This window comes from Tupaia chinensis, unplaced genomic scaffold (assembly GCF_000334495.1).
Source record: "Tupaia chinensis unplaced genomic scaffold, TupChi_1.0 Scaffold000534_1, whole genome shotgun sequence".
Taxonomy (NCBI): Eukaryota; Metazoa; Chordata; class Mammalia; order Scandentia; family Tupaiidae; genus Tupaia; species Tupaia belangeri.
In genome coordinates this window covers 29,667-37,031 of record NW_006160047.1, presented here as the reverse complement: position 1 = coordinate 37,031, position 7,365 = coordinate 29,667, and the positions used below count along the sequence as shown (strand labels likewise).

Below are 7,365 nucleotides of genomic sequence, written 5' to 3'. Positions count from 1 at the left end.
CTGAACATTGACACTTTCTCCCTCTTTTTATCTTCTTAACTGAAAATGATGGGTTGATAGTACTTTTCTATTGCCTATAAAGTTTACACATTTCTTTGATTTTGTGAAAGATAGATATCATATTTGATTTTCTTTTTCATTTCTATACCTAATAGAGAGTCCTATTCACAGTAGATGCTCAGTAAATATTTGCAGAATAAATACATCTGAATTCTGTAGAAGAGGAAACCGTGGTTAAAAGTAATTAAGCAGAGTGTTGAAACAAAGTGATTTTAAAACCACAGACTGAGAAAGTAAGGAGAAAGCAAAAGGTCAGATTTATTGTGAAAATGTATCTGGAACATACACATGTTAAAATTATTGTGACCACATGCCTTCATCTGTTTTACCCAGATGTCCACCAGATAGCCATCCTAGCCTTCTCAAAGTCCTTGTAATACTGGCCAATCACAACTATGTTTTCAAGGAGTTAGAGAAACAAAAATACAGAATTTTTAAAAATACTTTGCAATTTCTGTTTTAAGTGGAACAAAATAATCACATAACCTGTCTTCAAACTTTCCACAAAAAAATTACTATATTGGATTATAGATGACCAAAAAAAAAAAATAATAGAAGACACACATGAATTTATTTTGATGAGAACAGTGATAATTACTTTGGAATTGACCCTGCAAAACTTAATAGAAAAATGTCAAATGGCTTTTTCTAGAGGAAGAGCAAGGGCATTTTTCCTGAACTCTTTGCTGAGTTTTACTCCAAAATAGGAATGTAAGTTAACATTAGAATTTTTAGGGCCAGTTCATGGCCTGGTGGTTAAAGTGGCTGGATCCACATGGCCAACTGCATGTTTACCGAGGGCCAGAGAAACACACCTGGTTTGTGTGCTCAAAATCACGAAAGGAGGGAGAAGTGGGGAGAGAAAAGGATTGCAGTGCGGTCATGCCTCTTGTTTTCCCTTTCTCTCTCCCTCATTTGATCTCCCTCTTTCCTTCTCTCCAGGGAGCACATGTGCCCTCTGGTAAATTAAACAAGTTTTTTTTTTTTTTTATACAAAAAAATTTATGGTACAAAATTAAGACATTCATATTTCATTATTCACTAAGGCTAAAGACTAATTTGTTTAAGTCCTTCACAAAAATTTCACTTTAATTTCCTCTTCATCTCCAACTATTAAAATGACCTGACCAAATGTTATCAAAACAAGCACTATAAATAACACCAAGTCCTTTTTAGACGACTCTTCTGAAAGTTATTTCTTGGAATAGGTGATCTTCATAGCATGTGATGGTGTGATCTTAAATCATTGCAAAGCATCCCCGGCAGCTCCAGCCTGCCCATCGTTCTCAAATTCAACAAAAGCACTGTCGTGCCTTCCAGGTGCCAAACGTACTTCCTTGAAGCCAGGGAACTGATTGAACAGCATGGATAACATCATCTCGTTAGTCTCTTCTGGTAAATTATTAAGGAACAAAATATAGTTTGGAGGGTAATCAGGAACCTGAGGATTTGGTGTTGAATTTCCTTGGGTATTAGCTGAATTTGGTGTTCCCTGGCCAGGTTTTTTGTTTGCAGTTGTTGCAGCCTGTTCCACAGTTTTGGCTTTTTTCTTTTCTTTTTTCTTCTCTTTGTCAGCAAAAGTGCCATGCATTTTAGATATTATATCAGAGTCTGTTTTTGCATACTGGATTTGCATTGGTTTACCATAAAAAGGATACCCTTGTAACTGTCTCAAAGCGTTCGTGGATGAGTCCAATTCCTTAAATATAACAAAGGCCTGCCCCCTTATCTTCATGGTCTTAAAAGCCACAATATCTACCACATGGCCAAACTGAGAAAAAAGGGCATACATGGATCTCTTCAACTCTTCTTTTTTAATTTCGTCATTCGTATTATTGATATAAATTGTATGATATGGTCAGATATCCATGTTTGGGTTAGACCCTTCAAACAGCTAAGAGACAGTGGAGAATCTGAGGCCTACGCGTCCCCCGTCAGTTAAACAAGTTTCTGTGACTGGGTTTAATGTCTCACTAAAGTGTTTTAGGCTTCACCTTTAGCAAGGGATCTATTAATCCCTTTTCTAGGAGGACAGATTTCATTGGTTATGGGATGTATACAAAACAGATGTCCTGACTTAAAACTGTCCTTAGTACTCTCCACATTTTGATAGGAGACAATGAATTTTTAGGCAATAAACTCTTCCTTAACCAAAAAAGCTAATGAAATGTCCTGTTTCAATATTCATAGTGTTGGATGCTTAGAAAATGCCATCAACTCCCTGGGAAGCTCACAAGTTCTCTGAATAACTTTCAGCATCAAGCCCATAATCTACAACTTGGCCTTTTTCTGAATTGCTATATTGGTTGGTATACATTGACCTTTGAGTTAAAAATAACGTTGGCATGAGGGCTGGCTCAGTGCCAATGTGCTCATCAAGAAACATCAGGTTCATATGGTGACTGCTCTTTGCATCCCCTGCCCTGTTGGCCCAAAACACACTGAGTATGTCAGACGTGCCCTGGATCTGATGGACTGGAGGACAGGAGGAAGGGGACTGTGGCATGACCAAATGCTGTGGAGGGTGCTCATCACTCTCACCCATGCACATGCACTGTATCATGAATACAGAAGAAAGAATCAGCTTGAACCTCATCTGTATGTGTGGAACCCTTGTGCCATCCCTAGTGTCCCTGAGAGTTCAGTGGAGAGGGTTGTCTTACTTCCCAAAGTCTCCTCTGGCTTTGACCTTGTATATTCTGAAAAATTGCATTTATAGCTTAGTCATTGATTACATCCTAAACCACTTAGTATCATCCTAAAATATTATTCATGTGAGAAACTAGTATTTCTTATATGCAGGGTGTGAGGTAGTAGGATTTACAGCATAGCACCATATAACAAACATAAATGCTAATATTAGATACTCTTTTATGAAACTTTTAGTCTTGCTGCCATTGAATCTCTGAACATCATTGCCTGTTTCTCACAGTCCCTCTGAGATGGTGAATTTTACGTGTCAACTTGGCTAGGCTGTGGTGCCAATTGTCTGGTCAAAGCCTAATCTAGATATTACTGTGATTTAATGGTTGTAAATGTGACTAACATTTACAATTTGTTGACTCTAAGTAAAGGAGACTACCCTGAATAATGTGGTTGGGCCTCATCCAATCTGTTGAAGGCTGTAAGAGTTAAAACTGAGGTCCTCCAGCAGAACTAAAGCTTCAAGATTTTAACATAGAAATCCTGCCTGAATTTCTAGCCTAACAGGTCCACTGTATAGACTTTAAGATGCCAGGCCCCACTATCCTTCTGAACTGCCAATTCTTTTAAAACAAATAAATATGTATATATAAGGATAATTTTAAAAGATCAGGAAAAAATGGATTTAAAGTATGAATTTATTTTGGCTTAAAATATTTCAAATCTTGATTTTTTTCAAAATATGCATTTTCCATGAATTTTTCGAAAGACCCTTGTATGTGTATCCTCATTGAGTCTCTGTGAAATCCTAGCCAGTATGTCCTCCTCTTTTTGATTCTTTGTGAAACTTGCCCATATACACTCCTTTGGTAATTCTTTCCTCATAACTCAGTTTTCTTTATTTTTTTACTGTAATATAAAATAAATTTCCATTGGGTCATTGGAAAAGTCATGATGCATTTTTTGTCATAGAAAACCACAGAAAAAAAACATGATTTTGCCTCCTCTTGCATATCCAAAACCTCTTTCTTCTTGACAATGGACCTTTAACTCCAGGGTCCAAACAGTTTAGTCACATAGAATAACTGGCAAAGACTTCGATATTTCATTTGCCTCTTTGTACCTTGCCAGCCTGTTGGAAATCTCTTTGGGGAACTCTACAGAGCTTGTTCTTCTGTGACTTGAGTTATGACACTTCTCTCGAAAGTGAATGTATAAACAGTAAATTAGAATTTAAATGATATATTTTACCAATGGTACATATCTAAATAACTTTCTGTATTAAAAAAAAAAAGGCAGCTTAGTCTAGTATCTCCTCCTGCCTTAGTCCTGATTTCTTATTTCTGTCTTCAAAAACAAAGTTTGTCCTGAACATTGACACTTTCTCCCTCTTTTTATCTTCTTAACTGAAAATGATGGGTTGATAGTACTTTTCTATTGCCTATAAAGTTTACACATTTCTTTGATTTTGTGAAAGATAGATATCATATTTGATTTTCTTTTTCATTTCTATACCTAATAGAGAGTCCTATTCACAGTAGATGCTCAGTAAATATTTGCAGAATAAATACATCTGAATTCTGTAGAAGAGGAAACCGTGGTTAAAAGTAATTAAGCAGAGTGTTGAAACAAAGTGATTTTAAAACCACAGACTGAGAAAGTAAGGAGAAAGCAAAAGGTCAGATTTATTGTGAAAATGTATCTGGAACATACACATGTTAAAATTATTGTGACCACATGCCTTCATCTGTTTTACCCAGATGTCCACCAGATAGCCATCCTAGCCTTCTCAAAGTCCTTGTAATACTGGCCAATCACAACTATGTTTTCAAGGAGTTAGAGAAACAAAAATACAGAATTTTTAAAAATACTTTGCAATTTCTGTTTTAAGTGGAACAAAATAATCACATAACCTGTCTTCAAACTTTCCACAAAAAAATTACTATATTGGATTATAGATGACCAAAAAAAAAATAATAGAAGACACACATGAATTTATTTTGATGAGAACAGTGATAATTACTTTGGAATTGACCCTGCAAAACTTAATAGAAAAATGTCAAATGGCTTTTTCTAGAGGAAGAGCAAGGGCATTTTTCCTGAACTCTTTGCTGAGTTTTACTCCAAAATAGGAATGTAAGTTAACATTAGAATTTTTAGGGCCAGTTCATGGCCTGGTGGTTAAAGTGGCTGGATCCACATGGCCAACTGCATGTTTACCGAGGGCCAGAGAAACACACCTGGTTCGTGTGCTCAAAATCACGAAAGGAGGGAGAAGTGGGGAGAGAAAAGGATTGCAGTGCGGTCATGCCTCTTGTTTTCCCTTTCTCTCTCCCTCATTTGATCTCCCTCTTTCCTTCTCTCCAGGGAGCACATGTGCCCTCTGGTAAATTAAACAAGTTTTTTTTTTTTTTAATACAAAAAAATTTATTGTACAAAATTAAGGCATTCATATTTCATTATTCACTAAGGCTAAAGACTAATTTGTTTAAGTCCTTCACAAAAATTTCACTTTAATTTCCTCTTCATCTCCAACTATTAAAATGACCTGACCAAATGTTATCAAAACAAGCACTATAAATAACACCAAGTCCTTTTTAGACGACTCTTCTGAAAGTTATTTCTTGGAATAGGTGATCTTCATAGCATGTGATGGTGTGATCTTAAATCATTGCAAAGCATCCCCGGCAGCTCCAGCCTGCCCATCGTTCTCAAATTCAACAAAAGCACTGTCGTGCCTTCCAGGTGCCAAACGTACTTCCTTGAAGCCAGGGAACTGATTGAACAGCATGGATAACATCATCTCGTTAGTCTCTTCTGGTAAATTATTAAGGAACAAAATATAGTTTGGAGGGTAATCAGGAACCTGAGGATTTGGTGTTGAATTTCCTTGGGTATTAGCTGAATTTGGTGTTCCCTGGCCAGGTTTTTTGTTTGCAGTTGTTGCAGCCTGTTCCACAGTTTTGGCTTTTTTCTTTTCTTTTTTCTTCTCTTTGTCAGCAAAAGTGCCATGCATTTTAGATATTATATCAGAGTCTGTTTTTGCATACTGGATTTGCATTGGTTTACCATAAAAAGGATACCCTTGTAACTGTCTCAAAGCGTTCGTGGATGAGTCCAATTCCTTAAATATAACAAAGGCCTGCCCCCTTATCTTCATGGTCTTAAAAGCCACAATATCTACCACATGGCCAAACTGAGAAAAAAGGGCATACATGGATCTCTTCAACTCTTCTTTTTTAATTTCGTCATTCGTATTATTGATATAAATTGTATGATATGGTCAGATATCCATGTTTGGGTTAGACCCTTCAAACAGCTAAGAGACAGTGGAGAATCTGAGGCCTACGCGTCCCCCGTCAGTTAAACAAGTTTCTGTGACTGGGTTTAATGTCTCACTAAAGTGTTTTAGGCTTCACCTTTAGCAAGGGATCTATTAATCCCTTTTCTAGGAGGACAGATTTCATTGGTTATGGGATGTATACAAAACAGATGTCCTGACTTAAAACTGTCCTTAGTACTCTCCACATTTTGATAGGAGACAATGAATTTTTAGGCAATAAACTCTTCCTTAACCAAAAAAGCTAATGAAATGTCCTGTTTCAATATTCATAGTGTTGGATGCTTAGAAAATGCCATCAACTCCCTGGGAAGCTCACAAGTTCTCTGAATAACTTTCAGCATCAAGCCCATAATCTACAACTTGGCCTTTTTCTGAATTGCTATATTGGTTGGTATACATTGACCTTTGAGTTAAAAATAACGTTGGCATGAGGGCTGGCTCAGTGCCAATGTGCTCATCAAGAAACATCAGGTTCATATGGTGACTGCTCTTTGCATCCCCTGCCCTGTTGGCCCAAAACACACTGAGTATGTCAGACGTGCCCTGGATCTGATGGACTGGAGGACAGGAGGAAGGGGACTGTGGCATGACCAAATGCTGTGGAGGGTGCTCATCACTCTCACCCATGCACATGCACTGTATCATGAATACAGAAGAAAGAATCAGCTTGAACCTCATCTGTATGTGTGGAACCCTTGTGCCATCCCTAGTGTCCCTGAGAGTTCAGTGGAGAGGGTTGTCTTACTTCCCAAAGTCTCCTCTGGCTTTGACCTTGTATATTAAATTAAATTGCATTTATAGCTTAGTCATTGATTACATCCTAAACCACTTAGTATCATCCTAAAATATTATTCATGTGAGAAACTTTCTTATATGCAGGGTGTGAGGTAGTAGGATTTACAGCATAGCACCATATAACAAACATAAATGCTAATATTAGATACTCTTTTATGAAACTTTTAGTCTTGCTGCCATTGAATCTCTGAACATCATTGCCTGTTTCTCACAGTCCCTCTGAGATGGTGAATTTTACGTGTCAACTTGGCTAGGCTGTGGTGCCAATTGTCTGGTCAAAGCCTAATCTAGATATTACTGTGATTTAATGGTTGTAAATGTGACTAACATTTACAATTTGTTGACTCTAAGTAAAGGAGACTACCCTGAATAATGTGGTTGGGCCTCATCCAATCTGTTGAAGGCTGTAAGAGTTAAAACTGAGGTCCTCCAGCAGAACTAAAGCTTCAAGATTTTAACATAGAAATCCTGCCTGAATTTCTAGCCTAACAGGTCCACTGTATAGACTTTAAGATGCCAGGCCC

General features: G+C 37.3%; 2 pseudogenes; both read right to left on the bottom strand.

The window, feature by feature from the left end:
- Nucleotides 1-1,303: 1,303 nt before the first annotated feature.
- LOC102493710 (U2 small nuclear ribonucleoprotein B'' pseudogene) lies at nt 1,304-1,852 on the bottom strand (annotated as a pseudogene).
- Nucleotides 1,853-5,371: 3,519 nt separating this feature from the next.
- LOC102493298 (U2 small nuclear ribonucleoprotein B'' pseudogene) lies at nt 5,372-5,920 on the bottom strand (annotated as a pseudogene).
- Nucleotides 5,921-7,365: the final 1,445 nt, after the last annotated feature.